The sequence below is a fragment of the Cricetulus griseus genome, chromosome 8 (assembly GCF_003668045.3).
Source record: "Cricetulus griseus strain 17A/GY chromosome 8, alternate assembly CriGri-PICRH-1.0, whole genome shotgun sequence".
In the NCBI taxonomy this organism is placed as follows: Eukaryota; Metazoa; Chordata; class Mammalia; order Rodentia; family Cricetidae; genus Cricetulus; species Cricetulus griseus.
In genome coordinates, this window is record NC_048601.1 from 61693441 (window position 1) to 61720998 (window position 27558).

At 38.2% G+C, this 27558-nt stretch overlaps 1 non-coding gene and 2 pseudogenes across 1 annotated transcript; 1 reads left to right on the plus strand and 2 right to left on the minus strand.

Annotated features, from left to right (window-relative positions):
* Positions 1–1256: 1256 nt before the first annotated feature.
* Positions 1257–7806, minus strand: LOC118239303 (annotated as a pseudogene).
* Positions 7807–13015: 5209 nt separating this feature from the next.
* LOC118239304 lies at positions 13016–13501 on the plus strand (annotated as a pseudogene).
* A 2795-nt stretch (positions 13502–16296) lies between these two features.
* Trnak-cuu lies at positions 16297–16371 on the minus strand. Its single transcript has one exon. It is a non-coding gene; the product is annotated as a tRNA-Lys (tRNA).
* Between the last annotated feature and the right edge of the window lie 11187 nt (positions 16372–27558).

A 27558-nucleotide genomic window follows, 5' to 3' on the forward strand; every position in this document is an offset into this window, starting at 1 on the left:
TAAATACATATAAACATATAAACAAAAAGTTTAAATTTCCATTTATTAGTTCTCTGTTTTGTTATTGGTTACTTTATTGATGGTTTGTTTCAAAGATTTATCAAAATAATAGAAAGAAAATGCTACATATGTCTCTCATGAAATATTTTTGGAAAGGAAAGCAATTCAAGCATAAATTACCAGTACAATTTCAGAAGAAAAGTATGTTTGTTAATGAACAGAAATCAGAAAACAGAGAAGAATAGATACTCTTTTTCATAGGAATACAGAGGCAGTAATTTCTAGTAAGTGACTGTCTTGAAGGAGACCAATCTGCCAGAGAAAATCCTGAGATGAGTGAAATTAAAGGAGATCACATGTAAAATTTCCTTTAGACTTCCAGTGAAGTAGAGGTTTCAACATCACTTTCCTTCAACAAACATAACAAAAATGGAGAATAAAAAAATAAATATAAACCATTATTTACTTGATGGTATTGATAGTAGTGCTGAAGTGCAGTGGGATATTGCAGACATTAAGTCTCCCAGAAATACAAATAGCATTGTAAAGAATACAAGAACCACCTGAATGGACCACTGCATGCTGTTATTTGAAACCAACTTGTAAGGAAGATGATTTTCTGTTACTGTTAGAATGAGGGATACCTACAGTAGTCTCCACTACAACACTGCATCCAAGAATTCTCTACAGAAAAAGCTTATTAACATGACTCTTCTGACTCTCTTTTAATATCACCACTCAGGACAATGGAAAATTTCAATTTCTCCATAGCAATGAAGCAACAATAAAGCAACCTGACCACACTGCTGAATACTATCTTATGCACTTGTTCCAAATCTGCCCAAATAATAAATTCAGGAAAATCCACCAGTATTAAAAGCTCATAACTCTAATATAATAGGAAAAAGCCTCCTATGCCCAGAGCTAAAGTCACTGGGACACTTATACACACATGTTTTCCACATGTATCCCAACTCAACTCAATGTAGCCATGTGACATCAAAGACCCATTTCCAGAAGAAAGATTTTTTATCATGAAACCGACCAAAAAAAAAAGATAGAATAAAATCTACCAGATTCACATACAAAAGTTTCAACATAAGAAATATTAAAAGTAGGAAGAAGTGTATACATAAACACACACACACACATATATATTATAAAACAGCCATTGAAGAAAATCTGAGAGAGTCTGCCACATATCACTAAAACCCATGGACATATTTCATCTCTGGAAGGAAGCAGCTGGCATCTAATTACATTAAGGGCTTTTGTTCCAGTCTATAGCACTGTGGGCATACACTACCACTCAGCTGCTGACAGTAATAAGTGACAAAATCTTCAGCTTGAATATGCTGATTGTGAGAGTATAAGATGTTTCGGACCCACTGCCACTGAAGCGAGTAGGGACTCCAGAAGCCAGGTTAGATGTTCCATAAATCAGGAGTTTGGGTGAAGTGCCTGGCTTCTCTTGGTACAAGTGAAAATAAGTGGTGCTTACACTTGAGCTGGAACTACAGGTGACGATGACCTCCTCCCCATGTGATGCAGCCTTGGATGCTAGAGACTGGGTAAGCACAATTTCTCCCCTGGACACTGTGATCAGGATAAAGAAGAAAATAGAGTGAGGTTGGTATACATAAACACAAATTGATACCATCCAACATTTAGAAGAAACAAAATGAAAGGTAGTTTATCTTAGACATAAAAAAAAATAATATTGAATTCTGAACCCAGAGCCTGTCTTACCTGTAACAGTGATCAGCATGAAAATGAACCTCTGCACCCAAAATCCATTATTTCTAATCTCAGTCTCAGTGTAATTACTACTCTTCTAAAAATTACATTGCTTTTAAGCAACTGTGAGATGTTGTGGTTTCTCTGGTTAAAATATGCAAATAACAAGATGTGGCATAGACAGCTCTTGGCTTATACAACCTTGCAGTCCTTTATTTATGGCCAACCTGGGAATCCAGAACAGTTTCTACTTATTTTGAGGTATTACACAGACAAGGAAGGACATTTCTCTGTTTTTCTTTTTTTTTTCTCTTGTGGAGAATAGTTCTGACCTGACATTGCCCATGCATCTCTGTGAGGCCTGGTTTAATGTGATCTCCTAAGCAAGGCAAGTTCTAGTGAGTAGTTTGAGTGCTATTTTTATCATGATAAAGGTGTTGAAATCGTTGCTTATAATGTACACTGACAACATGTAGACACATCATCTGTTTCCTTGTTTTCCTGGAAGCTGCTTAGCAGAAACCTGATTTGCCCATCCAATCTTAACTTGTATGTTAACTCACTTCCCTCTAATCAGAGATGGGAATATGGATAAAACGAATTGACAGAGAAAAAGTATCCCGCTGAACTAGAGACGAGTGTTTCTAGATGACAGTTCAGAGAGAGGCTTTTCCCCTATTTCGATAACTCTGGACTTGCTGGATCTCAGGGCTCAGTGGGCTAATTGTGGATATGGTCTGTGCCTCAACAACTCTAAACAAAGTGAGCAAAGCATTGGATATCTTCCTGGGACAACTGGATCAAGAATCTAGGGAATTCTTGTTTTCTAGTGTGACAGAGGTTTAACTCTATGACTGGTGAAATGAACTAGATAGATGATGTGTTAGTGGTGCTTTCTTCTGGTATTGTCCTTTTTGCAATCTAAAGAAAAAGATGCATTCAGAGGGATGCTGGCAAATGTTAGTGCAGTTAGAAAAAAATGCTTTTTTTGAAAACTCAACCATGGGGCAGTTCTTTCCTTCAAGTGTTCGGGGACATAAAGAAATATAATGTCCACAGCATCACACACATGCACACATAATCCATGTCATTATGAAGTGTAGATACACCAGTGAGTAAGTGCTAAATACAGCATGAAAAGAGTGTAAAGAGTATATTCTCTTATGAGGTCAATAAATTCATGTTCTTAGGTATTATGTACTCCCTTTCTTACCATGATGTTACACCCAGATGAAATGATATAGAACTTAATTGTGGCAACAGGGTACCAAATAATTTAATATTTGTCCTTTATATAAAATTTAAAATGTCTTACATAGTTTTAAAATAATGGCACACTATGGATGTTGCTGTTTATTCTTGTGATAAAGTGCCTACATGTGAGTTTAAGATGCTGCTGCTCATCCACAAGGAAGAAAACTGATGTCACAGACCACAGTGTAGTAAAAGGTCAATGTGTACAATGTTGTAAATTTAAAGTTTATATTGAAAATGCAATATTTTGTGAAATTAATGAATGGGAATGATACTCTGCTTACCCATTTAATATAGTACCACATTATGTGGAGGACATGAAATTCCACAGAGGACCAGAAGCCACAGGCTATTGTGGGATAAATATTTATAAATTTTATGAAAAATGACATTAGAATTGTAGTAGCTTGCATAGTAGATCATCTTGTTAAAGCATATTACTTTCTGTCTTTCAGGGGCACTCAATTCTAAATAGCTAGGATGAGGAAGGAGATATCCATCCTCTTGGCTTTCCTGTTTTGTGCCACAGCCTTCTAGGCACTGTATTGTCACATGAAGAAGGATAGAAACAGGTTTCTTCTGAATGTATCTGTCACTTCAACTGCAACTGACCTTATTCTTTATAGGACTCCCTGAGATGCTCCTCCTCCCAGAGTTGCTATATTTCCATTCCAAGATGGTAGACAAATTGTCAAGAGAGAATGTCTCTACAACCAACATGAATTTCTATATTGAAATATGAATCTCTTTTATAATTTTATTGGAAATTTATGTCATTCCTCTGATATTGAATCAGATGTAAAAATTAGTTTGATTTACTTTATAATCATTTTTACTTTATAATAAAATTATAACTTAATCACATGTGTTTCCCACTTCCTTTATCTACTTCCAAACACTGTCATGTATACTACTTGTTCTGCCTATTTTTCTTTAATTGTTATATTTCCAGGTACATAAATGCAACTTACTCATTCCATATAGGATTTCCTGTATAATATTCAACTTGTATTTATAACAGATAGAGACCATTAAATGACACATCTACAAAACAATCCATGCACATATGGTTCAGGCATAATTAAAGTAGGGGGAATGGTAATGTTGTAAAAGCCATAGAAACAGGCAGGTGCCTTTTTAGATTGTGCATCCTACAAATATTGGAGAGGCTGCATCTATGAGGTCTAATTGCTGTTGCCTAAAAATCTTGAACAATGATGAAACCAATGTACTTGGGATCATATATGTGGGAAAGTTTGAAAGAAATCCATGATATGAAGAACTATGGCTAATAGGAGAATGCTAAGCATGGGGGAAATGATCTTACTTGAAGTATATCCACCACTGAGTTATAGAGTATCAAGTGGATGGCAACATGGGATTACATTCTCAGTTCTGTGTGTTCTGTTTCTCCTTGGCCAACAGATACTAAGAGTGGGCAAGATGATTGCCTGACTCACTTCACATGGAAGGTGCCAGGAAGCCTAGAGCTTCATATCCTGCTATGGACATTCCTGACAGAATCTGTCTTTTAGGTGAAATTATCTGAATATGGAGACATTCAAAATAACACAAGACATCGATATTGCTATTAGATTCCAAACAGAAGTTGATAGACTTTATTGATGAATGCAACATAATTTTTGACACAGGACATGAAGCATGAAGAAATCAAGTTGATATGCAACAAGTAGATTCTAATGACAAAGTGATGTTGGCCAAAAGTCACATTTTATAGTATGACAGCATTTTATATATCCTGAAGGCTCCCTGATCAGGGCAGATTCAGGGTCTTAACCTAACCATTGAAGACTGAATGGGTCTGAGAAAGGATAAGTGCACTGCTCTCCCATTTCCAAGCCTCCCAGAGACAACCAGATGTAGCAGGGAGCCTAGTCAAGAAGCAACTCATTTATTTCCCACAGCCAGGATATTTAAAGAAAAAAGAAAAACAGCAGGGCTGGAAAACAGCCAGGCAATGGTTTTAAAAATCAGCCTATCATGCACCTAGATGCCCTATGCTTTACCTAGTGAACACTTGTTGTTCATGCAGTTAACTCATCTGGTACAGTCTAGGCAGCCAATCTCTTTTTTTTTTTGGAAATAACTCAGGACTTGCCCATCTGACTTCCCCTCAGTGTCATCTTTGACTGGCCCTTGTGTCCTACAGGCAGGAACTATGTACATGGAAATATACAAATTTCTGGTCCTGCAGCAGCAGCAGTTTCAGAAGGTGAACTGGAACTACCATGACTATCCTATGTCCTGACAGATTGAGTACTATAGTGTTTGGCCTATCTAATAAGAAGTCATAGGGCAGTGAGCTGTGTTTCCAATACATTCAAATTATGTGGGTTTTTTTCTTATTTGGCTCAGCAATTTAGTAATTTCCTGAACATAAGGCAAACAGTCTGTAAACTGAAGTCCCCTGCAGGTTCAATGGCTGTTGATCTTGCTCAAATCTCACTCCCACTATCAGTTGCCTCCAACCTAGAGATGTTATAACTTACTGTGGTCAATTGTGTGGTTAACTATCTCAAAGTAATGAAAGTCATAACCTAATTAAACAACCATGAAATCTAAAGTTTGTGGGTGAGTTGAGCCATCTACTGCTGTTGCTGAGTGCAACTGGTGATAGTCATTAGAGCCGAACTTAATCTGAAGGTCAGAGGAAGGTTATTGTAGAAAAAGTCAGCGAGGCTGCTCTGCATACTAAGTCTCTTTTCTTCCCTTCTATCCCAAAGCTGTAGCCTCTATTACCAGAAAATGGCACAGGAAATAGTCCTTCTTAAAATCTCCAGATAGAGCTCAGTACACAGAAAGTGATTGTAGAGGTCTAACATCCAGTTCTATTAGAGATCACATTTATTGCTATTGTTTTATGTCATATTCTTCTACAAACCTTGGTAACTAACAAAATTGGTCAGAAGGAAACCCGATGAAACCCAAACTCTGACTGTCTTTAGTCTCATTTTTCAATTTCCAAATGTCTAGAAAATTTGTATAGTAGAATAAAAGCACACAGTGTATAGTGAGGAAAAGTTTCATTTACAATAAATGCCAATGAATTTCCAGTGAAAATCACATATGAGGCCTGGGTGAAATCTCAAAAGCTAAACCTGCTTGATGGTCAAGTCAGATGATAATTTTGATGTCAAGAGTCCAAACAAATACCCAGGGAATGAATGGATACTTTGCATTACCTCATAACCTCTAGGATATCCCATGACACATGCTCCCATATGCATATTACAAACATTCAAATAATACAAATTTAATGAAAAGAAATGAAATCTGGCTATTAATGTCTTGTGCAGGATCCTCAATCTTAGATATCAAATAATGCAAAAAGGTATTTTGGATTATATTATAGGCATATTTAATCACCAACATCTAGATCTAGGTTCCTTTGGTTGTTGATCTCTATGAAAACTTTTGCTTGCTCTCTCTCTCTCTCTCTGTCTCTCTCTCTGTCTCTCTCTCTCTCACACACACACACACACATATATATATATGTTTGAATTATAGTATAAAAAGCACACTGTTATTTGTGAAAGCAAAGTAATTCAGATTAAATCTATTTTCTTTCCAATGAAAATTAATTTGAAGCCTGTTCAAATTTTAACAGTTAAACCTGCCTGATGATTTGAGTCTAATGCATAGATATCATGTTATTGCAGAGGGAAATACTATTGAGACTACCTGATGCCAAGACCATGCTCTTGTTGTCCTTGTATACCTTTAATGACACAGCCTTTTGGCTAACACATTTACATAAACACCTGTTTTGTTTTGTTTTGTTTTTCCCCATTTATATCTACTGCAGCTGTTGATGAAATACAAATAAGACTGGAGAAATAGGGAGACATATTGCTATGTTGCACAGGGGGTTGGGCAAAGGTGGAGAAACTGTGTGTCTGACTTTTATAGCTGCCCAGTGGCTAGTGTTTGCCAAATAGAGATTACTTAGCCTGCAATTAACTGTGTATTGTCAATACTTTGCTTTACCTATCTGCTCCTGCTGTTTCTTGCCTGAAAAGAACACCTTATAATGAGATTTGGCCATGGTTCTGCTGCTCCTAAACTCTTCATTTATCTTGGTTTGGATTGAGTACCAAATATTTAGGAATCCTGAAAATGTTTCATACTCCACATGTCAGTGTGTTGTGACTGTCACCCAGGATTCCCGCAAGAATTCTCTGCTGTTTCCTGCCCAACTACTGACTATACAACACTGTTATGGGTTACCATGCCTGGATTCCTTTTCACTTCACTGAATTAGTCAGATGCTTGGGTTGCATCTCTTGTTTCTCACAGTTTCTGACCTAAGCATTAGGTTGGGTAAGACAGTGAAATTCTGGACATTAACTTTTAGTTTGGCTTTTTTTTTTTGCTGTGACTTTGTGTTTCTATCCAATGTTACAATGCCATTAATAATCAAGTGATTTCTCACTCAATGGGTGCCACAGCACTCCACAAGGACATCTTCTCTTTCATATAGTTGTTTGTTTCAGCCAGTTATGTGCACACCCTGGAGATGGGTCCCAGTTTCCACTGTTTGTCATCCTGCATCTGACTGAAGATGGAAAGTTTCTTCAGAAAAATGCTTCTTCAAAAATAAATGTTTTACCAAATCATCCCCTGACATCACATTTCACTTCCATATGTCTGCTTACACTTGCTTCCTCTAGAATGCATCTTTGCTTCTTGTACACTGGGTATCATTCTAGATTTGTCATCATGAACATGATCCAGGAAGCAGTTTCCCTGAACTGAGCTGAGCTCAGACCCTCTGGGATACAAACTTACATCCATAGCTAGACAACCTGACTAGAGGCTCTTCTAGGGACTGATTAGCAAAAAAACAAAAACCTTCTTCAAACACAGATCTGTTCCCTATGACACCTTCTTTCATTGTCTAGAATGCCCACCTGAGCTTCCATAATGGGAAAACCCTTAAAATGAGGTACCATCTGTCTTTAAAGTTGAGATGTGTTTCTTGTATGCAGCTGAAAGATGGATTCTGTCTTCCTATCCATTCTGTTAGCATGTATCATTTTATAGGCAAGTTAAGACCATTGACATTGAAGGATATTAATGACCATTGATTGTCAATTCTTGTTTGTTTTTTATTTGTTGTTGGTGGTGTTATTGTGTGTGGATTTCCCCACTTTTTGTTTTTGGTGTTTGGTAAAGTGTCATCTTTTGTCTATGGTAGTGTAGTTTTCTTCCTTGTTTTGGAGTTTCCCTTCCAGAAATTTATGTAGGGCTGGATTTGTGGATATGTATTGCTTAAATCAGGTTTTGTGATGGAATATCTTCTTTCCTCCATCTATAGTGATTGAAAACTTTGCTGGATACAGTAGTCTGCATGTTCCCTTAGCATTTGTAGAATATCTATCCAGGATCTTCTGGCTTTCAAAGTTTCCATTGAGAATTCTGGTGTAATTCAGATAGGTCTGCCTTTGTATGTTACCTGTGTTTTTCTTTTGCTGCTCTTAACATTTTCTCTTTATTCTGTAAGTCTGGTGTTTTGATTAGTATGTGTGAGGTGACTTCTTTTTGTGTTCCAATCTTTCTGATGTTCTGTAAACTTCTTGAACTTTCATAGGCATATCCTTCTTTATGTTGGGGTAGCTTTCTTCTATGATTTTCCTGAATAAATTTTCTGTACTCTTGAGTTGAATTTCTTCACCTTCTTCTATACCTATTACCCTTAGATTTGGTCTTTTCATGGTGTCCCTTATTTCCTGGATATTTTGTGGAAGGGATTTGTTGGACTTGAAATTTTCTTTGGTCGATGACTGTATATCCTCTAATGATTCTTCAACACCTGAGATTCTCCTTTTCATCTCTTGTATTCTATTGGTTATGCTTACATTGTTTCCTTCACTTGTTTGGTTGTTTCTTCTTGGCTTTCTTTAGATTCTTTAGATTTGTTTATTTCTTAAAATTTTGGTTTGTCTTTTCCTTCATTTCATGTAGTATTTGCTTGTTTTTTCTTCTATTTATTTAAGGGATTTTCTTGTTTCCTCTTTAATGGTCTCTATCATCTTCATAAGATAATTTTAAGGTCTATGTCTTCATCATCCTCTGCATTGGGCTTTTCAGATTTTGCTTGTGTGGAGTCCCTAGATTCTTGTGGTGTCATATTGGTCTTTCTGTTGTTGAGTGTGTTCTTATTCTGTTGTCTTCCCATTCTGTAGTTGTCCTGATCTGCAGGACAGCAACCTAGAGCAAGAAATCCAGTAAGGGAATGGGGACAAGAGATTTGAGAGAATGATCACAGGATTCTGATCATGTGGTAAATTTTATTTTTTTCCAGGCTATTTTATATAGTCAGTAGTATGGGGTAAAGTGGAGGGGGTGAAAAGGCCAAGAGCCAGGTGTTAGTTTAAACAGGATGTTAGAAAAATATAGAAAGAGGTTATTGGCAGGGTAAAAACTTCATGGGTGGTGGGGAGAGGGAAGTTTGCTTAGGTAAGTGGGCTTGTGGTTGGAACAAAGGATTGACGTCTAGGACATGTTGTTCTTCTGAGTGCTCTAGAAGCCATTTATACTCAAAAGACATTTCTATAACTATGTGACTTGCCAAGTTTGGCCTAAAGGTTCATGCCAAGGTATATGGTTCCCAACACCATCCCTTCTTCCAATGGGTGTAGGTGGGTTCTCTCCTTCTCTCAGGCAGCAGGCAGAGGGCAGAGGAAGGACAAGGTTAAGATGTGTCAGGGTTCAGTGTGGGCCTTTAGGACTGGGCATCTCCATGCTTGTCCAGGGCAATACTCAGGAAGAAGCATTCAGGGGGTTATGAGGGAAATTGGGAGCAGTGCAACACCCAGACTCACCTCAGGTGGCAGGCAGAGGGCAGAGCCTTTATAAAATATTTTATGCCACATGCCTAAATTGGTACAAAGTAATTGAGAGTTCCTATTCAGATAATTCAGGTAAAGAATAACTACTCTTCTTTGCATCAGATTCTTATTGCTGTACCATCAATTAGCATGGTATCATTTCCTTTAAACAACACTGTTCTGGAGGTCAGAATTCTCACTAAATTGTCATGGGACCTCTTCATGTACTTCAGGTGGGCAGAGAGAATGACAATCCATTATTATCTAGCTCCAATAAGTCAGTGGGAAAAATTGTGTCCTGATATGTCAATCTATATGACTATTATCTTGGCAACAAATAAAAATTTTCATGGATGGTGTATGTATTTCAACTAAACACATAATTATGAATACTCAGAATAACCATCTACTGAGAAGAAGCCCACCCAGAAAAGAATAGAGGGTTTGCTGAGCTGTCCATATCATAAGTCCTCTCTAGTTCTCTGCAGTTCTCAAAGTCAAGGTTGAGACAAACCACACTTAAACCTTTACAAATAAGATACAGCTAGAGAAAACTGAGGAAATACACAAAGAAGAGGATCTCATCCAACTTGTTGTTTGAGACAACTTATCCTTGATTGTCCTGTAGTAACTCAGATGTTCATATTATATTAATTCATATTCTAGAATTGAAGGACGAAGAAGATATTTCATTATTACAATTTTATTTTATGTATGTATGTGTTCCCTTCCATATATCTATGTACCAAATTCATCCAGTGCTCAAAGAGGCCATAAGAGAATGCTGGATATACATGAACTACAGTTACAGATACTTGTGATAGGCCATGTGCATGTTGGTAGCTGGACTCTAGAAAGTGGCCAGTGCTCCTAATTCTTGACTTAACACCCCAGCCCTGTATGAAGAGTTTTTCTTGAAGTCATCAGCATCACTAAATAGCATACACACTGAAGAAAAGAGAGAAACATTAGTAAATGGAAGAAAAGGGGGTTATTTATGACGGCTAGATTGGAAACAAAAAGCCTATGCCAGAAATGCAGTAAAACCTATGGCGTGGTAAGCTAAGAATAAAATCTGTAAGTTTTGACAGGATGAATGTACAAGTGACACATTTTTCAGAAACACTATGGGGGTATCATATGGCTTTATTGATAAAGATGCATGCTACCAAGCTTGAAGACATAGGTTCAAACCTCTAATTCACATGGTAGACTGAGAAACTTTGCTCCCTTAACTTGTCATCTGACCTACACACACACACACACACACACACACACACACACACACACACACTTATAATGAATGATTGTTAAAATATTATGTTTTATTATGTTATGTGTGTTTTGCATGCATGTATATCTGTGTACCAAATGTGTGCCTGTGGAGTCCCAAATAATGAGAAAACAGTTGCTAGAAGGGCAGAGAAACTAGAGAGGAGATGTGAATGGGTGAGCTAATATACAGAAGGACACATGGAAAATTCACCTGAGGAACAAAGATAATTCCTAATTTGATCTTTCTCTTTCCACTGTTCCTACTCTGGCCATTCTCTGTTTTTTTCTTCTAACCAGTTATTTTTCTTCTTGCTATTTTATTTGGTCTCCTTGTACCTTTTATTTTTCTCTTACCCCTTTTGTACCATCTAAAATAAAAGTTTCTATGCAAGAAAAACATTACCTCATAAGCACCAGATATTTATATGTATGTATAAAATCAAATCTTTATACTTCATTTTCTTAGATTCCCATGAGGAGTTAAATATTTTTCTTTTTATTAATGCCCCCCAAAAATAACATCTTCACCTCAAAACAATGATTGCTTTATTTTAAATTAAGGAAGTTTTAGGCAAGGTAAGCATATTTAAACCAGTTCATTTTTTTTTCTGGAAGGGAGCTGTTTGTGGTTTCAGTATTGCAGATTCCTACAAAACTTTACACAAGTGGTCTACTTAACCATCTCTTTGACTTTATAACACAAGGGGTGACCTAATTTTCTTTCTTGATTTTGCAAGGTGGATACTAGGAACTGTAAGCTATGCTACCATGTCATTCAAGCCTGACCTTAGATGTACTTACTTGTTTTGCTTGATAATCACTCTGTTTTTTCAAAGGAAAAATTCATTTCCTATATTGCATGAAACTTCCTTAATCTTAGTTTCAATTCTCTGAAAATCTCATATCTAACAAAATGGAAGATGACTACTAATCTATTTTTCTATTTTTTTTTTTGTATCTCTAATTGGAGCTATTGGTAGAAAAATCTAAATCGCTGTCCATTGTTTTTGTAGAAGTCTGGTAATTATGATCTGCAAGTAAATTGCTCAGTGAGGAGTGGGATTTTTCCATGAAATAATCATACTATATTAGATACAGTAGTAGCCTCTTACATAACCATCACACCATGGCAAAAACAGCAGGAATATGGCAACAGCAAGCAGGAGTAAAAACAGCTGAAGTGAGGCTTATTCTGAAAACTGTTACCCTGAGACTTTGCTATCTGGTAAGTTATATTTCCTAAGATTATTACTAACTGCAGCTCCCCTGATATGACCAACAACACAGAAGAATGTGATGGATACCCATGAACTAAAGTTACAGATGGTGTTGAGTCAACATGTGGTTACTGGGAATTCAACTTGGCTCCTACGTAAGAGCAGCAAGAGTTCATAAGAAGTGTCATGTTTCAGGCCCCTGTAATAAAATAGTTTTAAAAGAAATATTGTTATTCTTTTAGTTAGCCACAAAATATTCAGTATACTATAAAATTAATAGGGCTGAGAGGTTATTACAAAATAATTTTGAATCAGTTTGTGTTTCTTTTGAGTGTTTCTACTAAGTATTTCAAATGAAACTATCCAGTAGATGTTGATGTGAATAAACAAATGGAGGACATTACTCTTGTGTTTATACCCATTGCAGTGCTGAAATTTATCAAAATATTTTCATAACAAACTCTAACATTAGCAGAAATAGTCTTCAGTAAAAGCTGAAATATTCTGGTCTAGTTTGGGACACCTGCACATGGCCTAGCTGAGGCACTAAAATAAACCAGCCCTGATTCTGTGCTCAGCTCTGCCCAGGCCCTGATGATTTGGATGTGTTCACTCATATCTTCTTAATAGTCCCATCACACCCTGTCCAAGATTCAATCAATATCACTGCACAGCACAGACATGAAAGCTCCCCGTCAGCTTTTGGTGTTCTTGTTCTGGATACCAGGTAAGCAAGGACAGTGACAGAAATTTGTTTGACCCTTTACATTCAGTGCTAAAAGGATATACAGAGAAGGCATTTCTGTCATGACTAACCAAGTATGTTGTTTGTATGTTTCCAATCATAGGCATGATATGTGACATTCAGATGACCCAATCTCCATCCTTATATGCATCCCTAAGAGACAGAGTCACCATTACTTGCAGAACAAGTGAAAGCATTAGTAACTGGTTATCCTGGTATCAGCAGAAACCAGGCAACTCTCCTAAACTTCTAAATATAATACAGTGAAATTGGAATCTGGCATACCTTCAAGGTTCAGTGGCAGTGGATCAGGGACAGATTTTACTCTGACAATTAGCAACCTGCAGCCTGAAGATATTGCTACATATTACTGTACGCAGTACTGGAGTATTCCTCCCACAGTGATAATAGCCATGACATAAAATACTGAAAGTCACCAGCTGGCCCTCTCATTACTTGCATCTGCTAATATATTTTTGCAAAGACAGTCAGACTGAATAAGTCAGAATAACATTAGGGTACAGCAGCTCATTGACTTTCCTTTGCCCCAAGTGTCTTTCTCCCTCTTTAATCCCCGGAGAATAGCTTCAAAAGAAATTTTCATAATGTGTTTATGATCAGAATGTTAGGAATCACATAGCAAAATAGAAAGATCTATGGAGACTAGAGGAACTGTTTGCACATACAGAATTGTTTTCAGATTTCTAGGCTCTGGATGTCTTATCAGATGCCTAGTTTGAGGCTGAAGTATCACCTATGACTAACATGATGAATAATTGTTCCATGCCATTCCGCAGTAATTTTGGAGGTTTGGGAAACCTCCTTTATACTAGGTAAAGAATCTGTTCATGGCAGGTAGATGTTTGTAAGGTTATTATATACAACCATTATACCCCTGTAGTCATCTTTCATCATACCAATCATGCCTTTCTTAACATTGTGAGCTGTAATTCCTAAAAACATGAACCAAAATGAATATAGCATTTCTTGTCTTTCATTTAACAGGTATTTATCACAGCTATACAGACATAACTACTGAAAGAGCTTTGTTATTTCAAAGAATTTGATGCTAGAAATGGGATTTCAATTGCTTCTTTAGAGTACATTTCTCCCAGGCAGATGTTGCCATGCCTGGTATCCCAAACCACTTGGAAACATGCAATCCAGAATTCAGTCAGAAGAAGAAAACAATTACAAAGAAGGGTACTCTGAAATGTAACTGATAGGAAATCTTCAAAATGTTGAGATTTAAAAAATGTGTTGGAAGGATACTAAGGGATCTATTATAGATAATATAGGGAGTATATAATACTTTGGTATAAAATGTCAGTATGAGGCCAATTGACCCAATTAATAATGGATGTGAAGACTAATGGAAAAATATACTGATAACCCAATTCTTTGTGAATGGCTATTTGGAGAGATATGGAAAAGGTCATTGGTAGGAAACATAGTAAAGTGTGAAGGGTGTGGCCACCCTTAGATCATCAGATGATCTAAGTTGGTTCAGCAACTTTGTGTAATATGACTCATGAGAATGTAAATTTTTCAAAAGGGTACTAATCAATCAGTTTAAAAAATACACTTAAAATATACTTACCTTTTTAAAGTAGCTGAGACCTTCATTTTTATTACCTACTGTAGTTTGATGGTAAGTGATTATGTACTAGACATAAGCTCTCTACAGTAGTTGTATTAGGATCTGGGTGAAATTTTCAATAGGTGGTTTTACTGGGTTGTGGATACAATATTTGGTATCACTGTAAGAAAATGATACTGTGTCTCTTCTGTGATCCCAATAATAGGAAGCATAGAATGAACTCAGTATATCTCAATATACTACTTCCTATGTCTAAACTTGTCTGTGAATTCCCCTTTTTGTTACTGTATTACAATACTCAGGGATATATACATTATTAAGAAAATATTTACTTAGTTCAAAGAATTAGAGGCCGAGTATAAAAAAATATTGTTGTTTCATCTATCAGCCTTAGTTGACAAAACTTTGAAAATGTAACATCATGGTGATTGCACCATGCTGGACTCTTCTCAGAAGAAATGATCACATCATATGACATCCAAGTAAGGATTAGTTACTTGTAGGCCCAAGAAAACCCTTCTGAGGGATAGAGTATTGTTTGTCGAAACGAATCTACAGAATCTCGGGAGCCAGATATATTACTTTTGTTGCATGGATGATGAGATTATATGTGCTTAAACTTTGAAATCCAGATTTTTCCATGTGAGAAATGGAAGGGTCTGTTCTTTTCCATATAGCACCTTACCCACCAAAGTGCTTGAAACCACATACATTGGTATCTCATATATTCTTCCTCAATTCATGACTTCCATTCTGTGATCACTATTGTGCCACTTTCGGCATTTCATGGAGCACCCTCAGCTTTTCATTACAACATAAATGAAGAGAGGAGCTCAGAACTTGGTATCTGCTACTGAAGATCTTCACCATGGACCCATACTCTTGAACTATGAAAATGAACCCTGTTCTGACCTTGTTTGTCCAGAATGAAGACATTACCAGGGTCCCTGCTATTGACAACTGACAACTGTGTTACCCCTACAAGCTGGAACATATTCTGTGGATGTAGAATATGGAAAGGACCACAGGCTATCTAATGGTTAAAAGGGCACTTGTATGAAAAGTTCTCGATTTTTGAAGACAAAGACCATGAGAAGAAGCAAGATCATTGAGGCATCAAACAAGCACCAGTATTAGGTATGTATAACTAACAAGGTCATTCCACTTTGATGAGAGATGTAACAATTCCTGACCTTGGATAGCTTTGATGGACCTAATTGGCCAGAGCCATGATAAAGGTGAAAGGTTCAGGCATTATGCTGGCCTGCCCCTGTTACCTGGTGGAATCCACTCAGGCAATACCCTGGTCAGCCCAAGGTTCCATGGGAAAGAAGTCTGCACGCAAGTGCAGAGGACCCCTTTAAAAGATAGGCTCCTGCCCCTCTCTCCCTCTCCCTCTCTCTTTCTCCCCCTGTCTCTCTCTCTCTCTCCCCCCTGTTCCTGCTCTCTGTCTCCTGTCTCTGTTTCCCCGCTCTCTCTCTCTATGGCGACCGGCCATGGCAGTCAGCCATTACCCTGTTCCTCCTCTTAGTCTCCCCATTCTGTCGGGCCTTATAATAAACTTATAGTCTTATCAGAATTTCTCTTTTCTTCTTTTTAAACAAAACCATAACATTTTGGCGCCCAACGTGGGGCTCGAACCCACGACCCTGGGATTAAGAGTCCCATGCTCTACCGACTGAGTTGGGCGCCAAAATGTTATTGTTTTGTTTAAAAAGAAGAAAAGAGAAATTGCTGAGACATAAGATATAAGACTATAAGTTTATTATAAGGGCAGAATGGGGAGACTAAGAAGAGGAACAGGGTAATGGCTGACCGCCATGGCCGGTTGCCATAGAGAGACAGAACGGGAACAGACAGAGACAGGAGACAGGAGACAGAGAGAGAGAGAGAGGAGGGGGCAGGAGCCTATCTTTTAAAGGGGTCCTCTGCACCTGCGTGCAGACTTCTTTCCCATGGAACCTTGGGCTGACTAGGGTATTGCCTGAGTGGATTCCACCAGGTAACAGGGGCAGGCCAGCATAATGCCTGAACCTTTCAAAAGGCTGAGGCAGTCTGAATTCGATAACAGATCTAATACTCACATATTTTCTTTTTCTTTGTTTCTTTTTCTTTTCTCTTTTTTCTTTCTTTTTCTTCTACTTATCCCTCCTTCCATCTTTCATCCTTCCTTTCTTTATCTTTCTCCTTGTAATTCTTTTTTTCTTTTCATGTTCCTCCAAATTGCAGCACTGAATCAAACCTAACAACAAGGAATACTGTGGTTAATAAATCCATCCAATGAAATATATGAATTAGAATTCATCATATTTTTAGGATTATAACAGAATACATGGTGCATGAACAGAAACAGAATATATTTCAAAAATTTCACACTACCATTCTATTCTTGGAGCATTCTACATTGACATTATTTTTTCCTTTCTTTTCTTTCCTTTTTTTTTTGACACAGAGTTTCTCTACATGGCCCTGGCTGTCTTAGAACTCAGAGATCTGCCTGTCACAGGCTCCCAATTGTTGGAAATAAAGGTATGTGTCACCACTGCCATCTACACTGACATTTTTTTTAGGCCACAGAAAGGAACTTGCATTGATCTTGTTTTTCTTGAGCCCTGTGGGACCCCTGGGGCTTGCTGAATCCCTGAGATAGGCATCCCCACAGCTCTGTCCAGCCTTTCACAGCCTCTGCTATTTTCAAGTGTCAATGACATGGCTTAAGGCCTTACTGAATTATTAATGACTTGCTCAAATTGTTTGTAGAACTCAGTCCTAGCCAGAACACAACCAGACAACCCCCACTATTCTGAATTTCAGGTAAAAGGGCAGGGCACCAGAATATTTTGCATGTCAATATTGGAAACTTACAGTGATTTAAGATAAAAATGATAAACAAATACTGTAAGACCCCAGGAAGCTCAGGGCTCCAGAATCTTTTCCCAGGACTTCGGCCACCCAAACCACAAGGGAAGAGGTGGAAACTTGACAAAAACAGCAAGAGGCTTTAATGAAAGGTAGATGTTTGTACAAATGGGCTCTCTTAGCATGCAGGCTAGAAAGCAGTCCCATCATCCAGGCACAGGCTGTTTTAAAGGCAAAAACAATAAGCTTAGGGGGGGCCTTGACTCTCTGTCCATTGAATATGTGACCAGAGTCATGGATTCCTAAGAAGCTCTTTGTCTTGAGGGGAGGCCTGGGAATCAGATAGTCTCCTGACCCCACCAGTTGTAAAACCTGCAGACCTCAGGATGTGCTAACTAATGGTAGCTATCTCTTTGTTTCACAGGGACACTTAATTGTTAATGATTGACACATTGGCCCTTGGGGCAATCTGTTTCCTTCATGAGCCCCTGGAGAGGGTGGCCATCTGGGAATTCTTGGTACCCAGTTATTTTATGGCCTTGTAAGGGAGTAATTGCTGGTGGCTGGAAAATTCCAGGAACCAAGTTATAGTAGTAGCTTTGTTCAGTTTCTGGGCTATATTTCTTTGCTAATTTTTAAGTCTTTCAATACAAGGAAAGAAAAAAACAAACAAAAACATAGTAAAACTAACTTAACAAACAAGTAAATAAAAACAAAAGCCATAAGGGAATATAACTGGGTTTCTAAATTCACTAAGAGGATACAGGTGAAAAGCCCAGAGAGACTCTTCTGCTACCTGTTATTCTTTTGTTTAAAAAGAAGAAAAGAGAAATGCTGAGACATGAGACATAAGACTATAAGTTTATTATAAGGCCCAGCAGAATGGGGAGACTAAGAAGAGGAACAGGGTAAATGGCTTACTGCCACAGCCAGTCGCCAAAGAGAGACAGAGCATGAGCATAGGTGGAGGACAGAGTAGAATGGGGGAACAGAGAGCACAGAGAGAGGGAACAAAGAGCATAAATGGGCAGAGGCCTATCTTTTAAAGGGGTCCTCTGCACCTGCATGCAGACTTAGTTCCCATGGAACCTTGGGCTGACCAGGGTATTGCCTGTTCCACCAGGTAACAGGGGCAGGCCAGCATAATGCCTGAACATTTCATTCCCACCTCTACTTATTATTTTTTAAAAAAATAAGGTGGGGTGTTAGACATGGCAGGTTAAGGAATAAGGGCGTCGAATTCTCAAGACTGCTTCCTGCTGATGTGGGGGGCGTTGACCATCTTTGGGGGACCCGAGAAGGTTGGGGTGCTGCCACGTCCTGGGGAAGCTGGTTGTTTCATTGCAGTCCAGGCTGTATGGAACTCCCTGGCGCCTCTTAGACCTGGCAAGATGTTGACAAAGCAGAAGACAAGGTTAAGTTTAGAAATTTTTTTTCTTAGGTCCTGTCATTTGAGGGGAAGATTGTAAGATGAGGGAGGGGTTCCCGAGGAGTCTTAACATGAGAGAAGGGAGTCCTGGGACCAGGGAAAGATTGAATAGCTGGAGTGAATCTGACCTGTTTGTTTGGATCCAATTCAGCTCCCTGGAGCTTACAAGAATCCTTAGAGTTTGTAGAAACCTAAGTATTAGACCCTTTAGAAGCATATTCATGTTAGAAGCAATTTGGCTGAAAGTGTTACCATTTTAAAATAGACAGATTTTTTTTGACAATGAAAAACATCTTAATCTTGACCTTGTAGTTATGATCCTATAGTGGTATTGTAGAACTGACTATGAACAGTAGCATGAGAAATAGAGAAATCCAGAAGATATTTCATTCTTTTAATGTCTCAACTCATTTTATCATCATTTAAGCCTTTTTATCCTCAGGCCTTTGTAACTACATTCTCAGACTTTTATACATCTTAGACTTTCCTATCTTTACATAGATAAACCCTAAAATACCTGTTACTGGAATCTGTTTTGCTTTAAGCTGGCAAGACTACCAGTCATCAAAAGCATTAGAGCTTGAGAAGGATAAGATTTTACCTGAATCAATGATTAAAGAATAACAGAGACTTGCCAGCAGGCTGCATGGACAGCCATCCCAAGGGTCCTCCATCCACAGTAGTGGGCTGCAGGACACCTGCCTTCTTGCTGATAACTTGTGACCTGTGGATTACAGACTTTGGGAAGACTAGCCTACCATTGGCCCAAGCAACGTGGGGAAAGTCAATTCCATTGTCCTCTTGTCCACAATCTGTAATACTTTGTAGTAGTTGAGGTGAAGGGCAGCGTTGCTCAGTTACTAGCGTTGTCACTGACTCAAGATGAAGTTTCTTCAGTGCCCATCAGTCTTCTCGGAGGAAATGGGGTGGGGCCAGTAGCTGGCCTATCTCTCTGTTATAAAAAGCTTTTTAACAAAACCATTTAAATTCCATATTCTCTATATCTCTGAGCATTTGAGGGCTGTCATCTGTTTAGTATCTCAGCAGTTAAATTTGTCTTTAGTTAGAGAAAAATCCCTTTTTGTAATAAAAGCTGTACCTTTTTAAACGGCTTACATGATGGACTGAGTGATATAAATATTTTGTTAGTTTGAAATAGACCTTTATGGTTTTAAACTTTCATCATCATTTAAAGATACATGAGTTAAATTTAAGTTGTATAGACTTAGCTTATATTTTAAGTATAGTTAAATTAGACCTTTATGACCTTAAATGTTTACCACCATTTAAAGATATATAGCAATTTAGAAATATGAGACTTAACAGTTTAATTTAAGTTGTATATAGAGCTAGATAAGTATAAAGTTAAATTACAGGTACAGAGACAAGCAGGACTGGATAACAGTAAAGGAGAACCACAATATAATCTCTGATCTGTACATTTTAGCAAATGGACAGGAGATTTAAAGGGAGAGAGTAGATTGAAACAGAGGGCCCTAGAAAGGCATAGTATTTAGTAAACAAGCCATGAACAACAGAGCCAGTGAAAGAAGAAAAAGACAAAAAATAAAATAAAAAGCAAAATGATCTGGCAGAAATAAAAAATCAGGTAGACAGGTTTGCTGGCACAGGCCGCTGGAGCTGTGTATGCCTACAGATAGGTCATACAACCAAAACGGTGGGGACTGTAAGCTGCTTTTGTCTGTTTACCTGCTTGTTGGATGAAACCAGAAAGGTTCCTCTATGCATTTCCCATGGGTGAGGCAAGTGGAAAACCGGCAAAAAGCTCCTCTATGGATGCACGTCTGCCCGTGGGAGTTGCCAGGGACCTGGCCCCGAAAGGGTCACAGCTGTCCTGAAACCAAAAAGGACCCAGCTGTCCGAACTGAAAAAGCAAAAAAGCACCACTCCTGGAGCAGGATCCCATACCTGACCTTTAGGAAATGCACCAAACAAGTGAAAGAAGAAATAAAAAGCAAGATGTCAGGTGGCAGTGCTTGCCCATGTAAGTCACTGAAGTGAGTGGGTAGACCTATGCTAGGTCACAAGGTTATGACCAAGATGGCAGCCCCCAGGTTAGCCCACATGTTTGAGATGGCAACCTCCGTAAGCACATTCTCAATTGCCAGAAAAGTTTTAAACCTCATTCATGTGGAAAAATGAAAACCAGCAAACAAACAAAACTCTCAGAGCATCTTAAGCAGACTTTGCCAACCAAGAGGAAACACAGTCAGAGAAAGAACAAACAGAACAATGAGGGACATTCCCAGGTGAAAGAAAGTTTCCACGGGGAGGCAGAACTCTGCTCATTTACCTACTCCCTGGCAGTAACCGAAAGATCCCATAAAAATGTATTTCCCATGGGCAAGGCCAAAATTTGGCACAGATTGCCCTGTCTGAGAGCACCCATCCCGAAAACAAAAAATGGACCCAGAGTGAACAGTGCTGGGTCTGCCCCATGGGAACAGTTCTGGGTATCTTACCAGATTGCAGCAAATAGGCAGATCAGTGAGTTCAAGAGATCCTTAGTTGGAAAAGCGACAAGTTGAGTTCCGGCATCTCAGGCTGCTGCAGGCAGGAGGAAGTGCCAGGAAAAGCGGAGATGGAAGTGGGTTAGCAGTTTAGATTTTAGGATCTCCGAGATTTCCCCTGCTCCTGGAAGGAAAAGTTACAAAGAAAGACTATCCCACCAGGAGATTTGGGAGAGGGTCTACGGAGAGAGCCTAAACCAAGTTGGGCGCCAAAATGTTATTCTTTTGTTTAAAAAGAAGAAAAGAGAAATGCTGAGACAGACGTATTGACTATAAATTTATTATAAGGCCCAACAGAATGGGTAGACTAAGAAGAGGAACAGGGTAAATGGCTGACCGCCACCGCCGGTCACCATAGAGAGACAGAGCGAGAGCATAGGTGGGGGACAGAGTAGAGCAGGGGAACAGAGAGCACAGAGAGAGGGAACAGAGAGCATAAATGGGCAGGGGCCTATCTTTTAAAGGGGTCCTCTGCACTTGCGTGCAGACTTAGTTCCCATGGAACCTTGGGCTGACCAGGGTATTGCCTGTTCCACCAGGTAACAGGGGCAGGCCAGCATAATGCCTGAACCTTTCACTACCAACACTTTTTCTCATGACACAGGCATGGCAATTCTGGGAATTTCCTGAAAAGCAGTACTATTTACATTTGAGTAAACTGAATCTTGGCATTCATATAACAGCATTAATAAAATCTAGGGATTCGTATAAAAGTAGAAAACACTTTACATATTCTTAACAGGATTGATTCACTATAGAAAACTGGTATCTGGCTACTAAGTATGCTGATTTGAAAACTGAATATCCCTGAAGCTCATATTTGTATATTTATTCTCATACTTCTGACACTGTTTGGAAGTTTCAAAAACTTTGGAGTTGAGTCCAAACTGCAAAAAGTACTTCACAGGTGGTAGGCGCTTGATTTCTATTATCTAAGGGTGTTTTTATTATCGCCCTGTGATTCCAAGCTCACCATAATATATCTGAGGTGCATTTAAAGCACTCTATCAGTAATGATGAATTGAAAAGTAAAATACATAACTATGTCTTATTTGGCTATGATTATTCCAAGAAAATTTAAAATGATTTTATTTTAATTATATAAGATTTTAAAATTTATTTTATAAGTGTTTTGTCAACACATATGTAGGTTTGTAAACCATGTGTGTGCCTGGTGCTAAAAGAGTTTAGATGTGGTTGTCAGATTCTTTGGTCTTGGAGTAATGGATAATTGTGAACCAATATGTGGGTGTCTAGGAACCAAACTTGATTCCTTTGCAAATCAGCAAGTGCTCTTAACTGCTGTGCAAACTGTTCTGCCCATTAAGGTAATTTTGAGGATACTGTGGATGGAATTGTTTCTTTCTTTCTTTTTTTTTTAAATATCTGTTGTAAATATAATAGTAGGGTGCAGCTTTTGTTAACTTTGTGTTCTGCCACTATTCTGAAAGCTTTTTGTCAGATTTAACAGTTTGCAGGTTGATACATTAGCGTCCCGTATGCATTGAAACACATTGTATGCAAATAATCTTTTATTCATCCTTTCCTTCATATGCGTTTAATGCAACTCCCTTATTGTTTCTTAGTTTTCTAGATGGTAATGCAGTAATTTGCCTGTCTCATATTCCACCTGTGATGCAAATGGGGCTGATAATTTCTATACTGATAGTGGGCAATTACTACTCATCTTGCCATGTATGAGAGCAGGAAAACTAATGTAATATCCATCAATTCTTGCAGACAGATGAAGGGATAGAGGTGAGGACTATGAAATAACTACTATTGTTAGACCCCCGGAAAACTCAGGTATCCGGGTTCCCAGGCCACGACCACAGTCACCCCAATCACCAGGCAGATTCAAGAGCTTGCTGCAAACTGCATGAGGCTTTATTGTAATTTAATGAGCTAACACCATGTTAGCTCTGGTCTTTTGTCCACCCACCATGGCAGTTGGCTATGAAAGACAGTTTTAACCTGCTGCGGAGCGATCTTGTAGGGCAGCATAAGGGGAGTGTCTAGGGGTATGCACAGGCTCAGGATTGGTGTGTCTCCAGTCTTGGAGGGCTTGCCCTGTGTTGATTGGCCCATAGGCCCTCCCAGGGTGGTTGCTATGCTATGTCATTGCTGTATGCTTGTCTGTAAAGTACACCCAGTGTCGTAAAGCATAGTGCCACCAGCTAACTTCTGATTGGTTCCTTGTCATGAGGTAGGCGTCTGACCTCTAAATGACCAAGGCAAGGTTATGGCAAGCACGTGTTACTGTCATGGCTGCCGAAATGGGGAGCTGGTCCCTTCACTATGGCATTACAGATGGGTATCAGCACTACTTTGGACTAATATGAATGTCTCAGGATGCCTGTTTTGTCATTCATATTTTCATTAGCAGGTGAATTCTGCCTGTTAGGCAAAGAACAGAGTATTCTCTATTACTAGTGTATACCTATGTGAGTACATGCCTGTTGTAGTCTAAATTCCCAAAGTAAAATTTCCTGCTTGTATTTTCTACAGGGACTGCTGTTTTGACACATAAATATCAATTGATGGCATAGCCCAGGCATTTCATCTGCTGCCACCACTATATTTAAGGAATCTAAGAAGAGACCTTATTACACTTGTCCTATTAATGCTGTTGATGTAGAATATGCTTTGGGCTACAACGAGCTTTCTTGTAATCTAACAAATCTCAGGGAAACATTTGAAACTTGAGTACACATTAGCAGATAGAGATACACAAAAGAACAACTGGGAAATCCTCTCCCTTCTGCTTCCCTGGGGGTTTAGGTTATGACTTGTATTATTGTGGGAGGATACTCATTTTACTATACACAATAATACATTGCAATATCTTCAGATACTGATTTCTAATAGTGATGCTATAATCTGCCCCAGATCAATGGGCATTAAACCTTGCTGGAACTCCAGTTAACAAATTGGATATATATTTGATCAGTGTTCTTGGAGCCTTTCCTGTTTTCTCTTGAAATAAAGCTAAATTCTCCTTAATTTTCTTACTGGCATTTCAGATGATTGTTATACATTCTTCTAGAGACAGAAATGCTAAGAACTGAGTCTTATGTATGTTTATCTCACACCTGATAACAGAAATGTACAATAAATATGTTGTTATGTGTATTACAGGAGAAACATACAAAGGAACAGACAGCACTGACTACAGTGTCTAATTAACTCCCCGATGTTAAAAGTTGCTTTTTCTGATTGGAAGCAGCAGCAGGCCCCAGTTATGCGCAGGGGGCTCTCTTTTTCATGATGTGTCCTGCTTACAAATGACTCCTGCAAGGGTATGAGAAACCTATAAAGAATTCATCATGAGAGTGAACTATGCTCTAGGCACATGCAAATCTTTTGGGACTGAGCAGATTTGGCCACATCTGCAGGGTTGATTCAACTCAGTAAATTATCAAATGATCAAGGGCTGCAAGTGTCTCCAGCAAAAGGAAAGATACTCATTTTTTTCTACAACAAATATTTTGCTGTCTTTCTTCAATACTGGCAGACACTAATTTGTGCTCTCTAAATATCATCTTACTTCCATTAATTTGACTTTCAGTAAATGCTTCTTTCCTACTCTATCATCTAAGACAGACACCCTTCATTATGGAACAAATTCAGAAAATAAACTGCTAAAAGGCTTCCTTCATTGGATAAGCATCTTAGTCACTCATCTTTTTTACCCCTCCTTAATGATATGCTTGATGTGAAATACAGGCAGTAATAATACCTAGATCCAGAGAAAGCAGTGACCAACAGTCTCCAGAGAGGTCTGTATTCATCATCACATCATCTGCTTTATGTTTGTTCGCTTGCTTGCTTTTCTTTAACCTTTTTTTATAACTAAATAATTTGTCTTACACTGTTATGCCCATGTCGCAGAACCCCAAAAATCCACCACTGTCACACCAAATGGGAAAACAAAGGTTTCTTTATTATGAATTGCAACTCAGATCCTGCCAATTTGGGAACAAGCAGAGACCTGCTTTTTGGCTGAGGGGGTTTTTAAATTGGGAAGTTCCAATGACTGGATGCCTTGAGATTACAAAGATTTTTTGTGGTTACATAAGATAAAACAATAACTGTGCATTTAGGCAGGATGCAATTAAGCAGGAAGCTGGAGAGGAAGACAGTTTGTTACTTATCTCCCAGACAGGGACTTACAAGTACTAGTTGAGTTGACAAATATCTGATCTTCTTTAGGACAGAGAAACGTTGAGACAGCTGGGGGGTTTATCTGTTAAAAGGCCTCTGTACCCTGTTCTTTGTTTAGCCTTATCTGTCTGGCTGCCTTTTTAGGAACTCAGACAGCCCTGGAAATTTTCTTTATCCTATATCGGCTTTGGAGTCTAAGTTTTAGACTTTTATTGATTTTTCCCTTCCAATACCATCTATGATTGTTGTGTCACACTGATTCCATAGTGGCCAATCAACAGGTATTTCATCTTTTCTCAACTCTATTGCCATTTATACACATCTAGCACTGATGTTTCCTATATGATCCAGACCTTTTCTTCTGTTCTCTATTTAGTCTTAACTTTTAAAAGGATTGTCTTTTGGAGTAGAAGCCTTCCAACAAACAGTATGCTTCCATAACCTTGCACTCACTATGTTCCCTGCACCTGCATGTTATGCCACCATCAAATCTCTTCCTTTCCTCTAAAAGAAATCAATTATCAATGTCTGCCATTAGGTTATAGGGCTGGAACCAGCCAAACAGATCAGAATGTAGCATGAAAGTGAGTGCTTTCCACAAGGAAATGCAGCTACAGTGGGGTTCAGAATATTTTCTTATAGAGACATATAAGTACTTGTAAGGGATTATGGTTAAGAGAGTTGAGCAGAAAATAGTATTGATGAGGATAGGGATCACTTGTACAGTAATCTAGATCTAAGTTTATAAACAAGACAACTGTACAATAACAGAATAAATCTATTTTGGTGGGCCAGAAAAAAATATCTGATGGTATACATCTATGGGTTTATACATGTTTGAAAAGTTTGCAAGTGAGATGTGGTAAATATTGACAACAGGATTAGTTTCCATGAAGAGGTTACAGAAACAAGCAATGCGATACAATGAAAATAAAATCTGTGAGTTTACCTGGTAGAAAAATGAAAGGCATCTGAGAAGTAGTGGCACATGGGTTTAGTACTAGGACTTGGGAGGCAGAGGCAGAGGCAGGTGGATCTCTGAGTTGGAGTGTAACCTAGACTACATAGCAAGTTAAAGAACAGCCAAGGCTATACAGAGAATCCCTGTCTTGAAAAACAACAAAAAGGGGGGGAAAGGGCTGATGTGATTTTGGAATGATATTGGACAAATTAAGTTAATCTCACATCTTTTGTGTAGAGATATGAATATATGATTCTATGCATGAATAAAGACATAAGTAGATAACTTCTCTGGGTGCAGAAAGATTATTCATATACCACCAAAATCCATAATCTATAATTTCAACATTATTGGAAAGAATACTTAATTTAACGCAAAAATTCTTTGAAAATATTATAGAAACTATAGGATAACTTTAAACTTGCCCTCCATATTTAACTACAAATTTATCACTATTTACAAACACAAACAATTAACTGTATATCTATTTCTATTCTGGGCATTTCTCCTAGGGTATGACTTTTTCGTTATTAATGATCAATGTATTATCCAGCCTTAGTAAGAGATTTTTTTAAATAAATATTAACTGCCCATAGGACACACATTTTTCATTTTTAGTGAATAATTTGCTTGCTGGTTTCATTTAGTGATTCATATTATTTACCATTTTTAGATCTAAAAATTTACCATTGGACATAAAAAACAATAGTAATAAAATCAGGAATGTTGCCTCATGTGCAAGACAAAATACTACATCCAAAGGATGCAATGAAACTTAAGGTTCCATCTTCCATACATTAGGCATGATGTCCTAGGATTCTGGAGCTACAAATGTTTTTTTCTGTAGGAATGAAATGCTAGAGTGTTCACAATATACAGAGAGACAACAAGGATAATTTTGAACATCTTTCAAAACTGCCTTGGAATATATATTA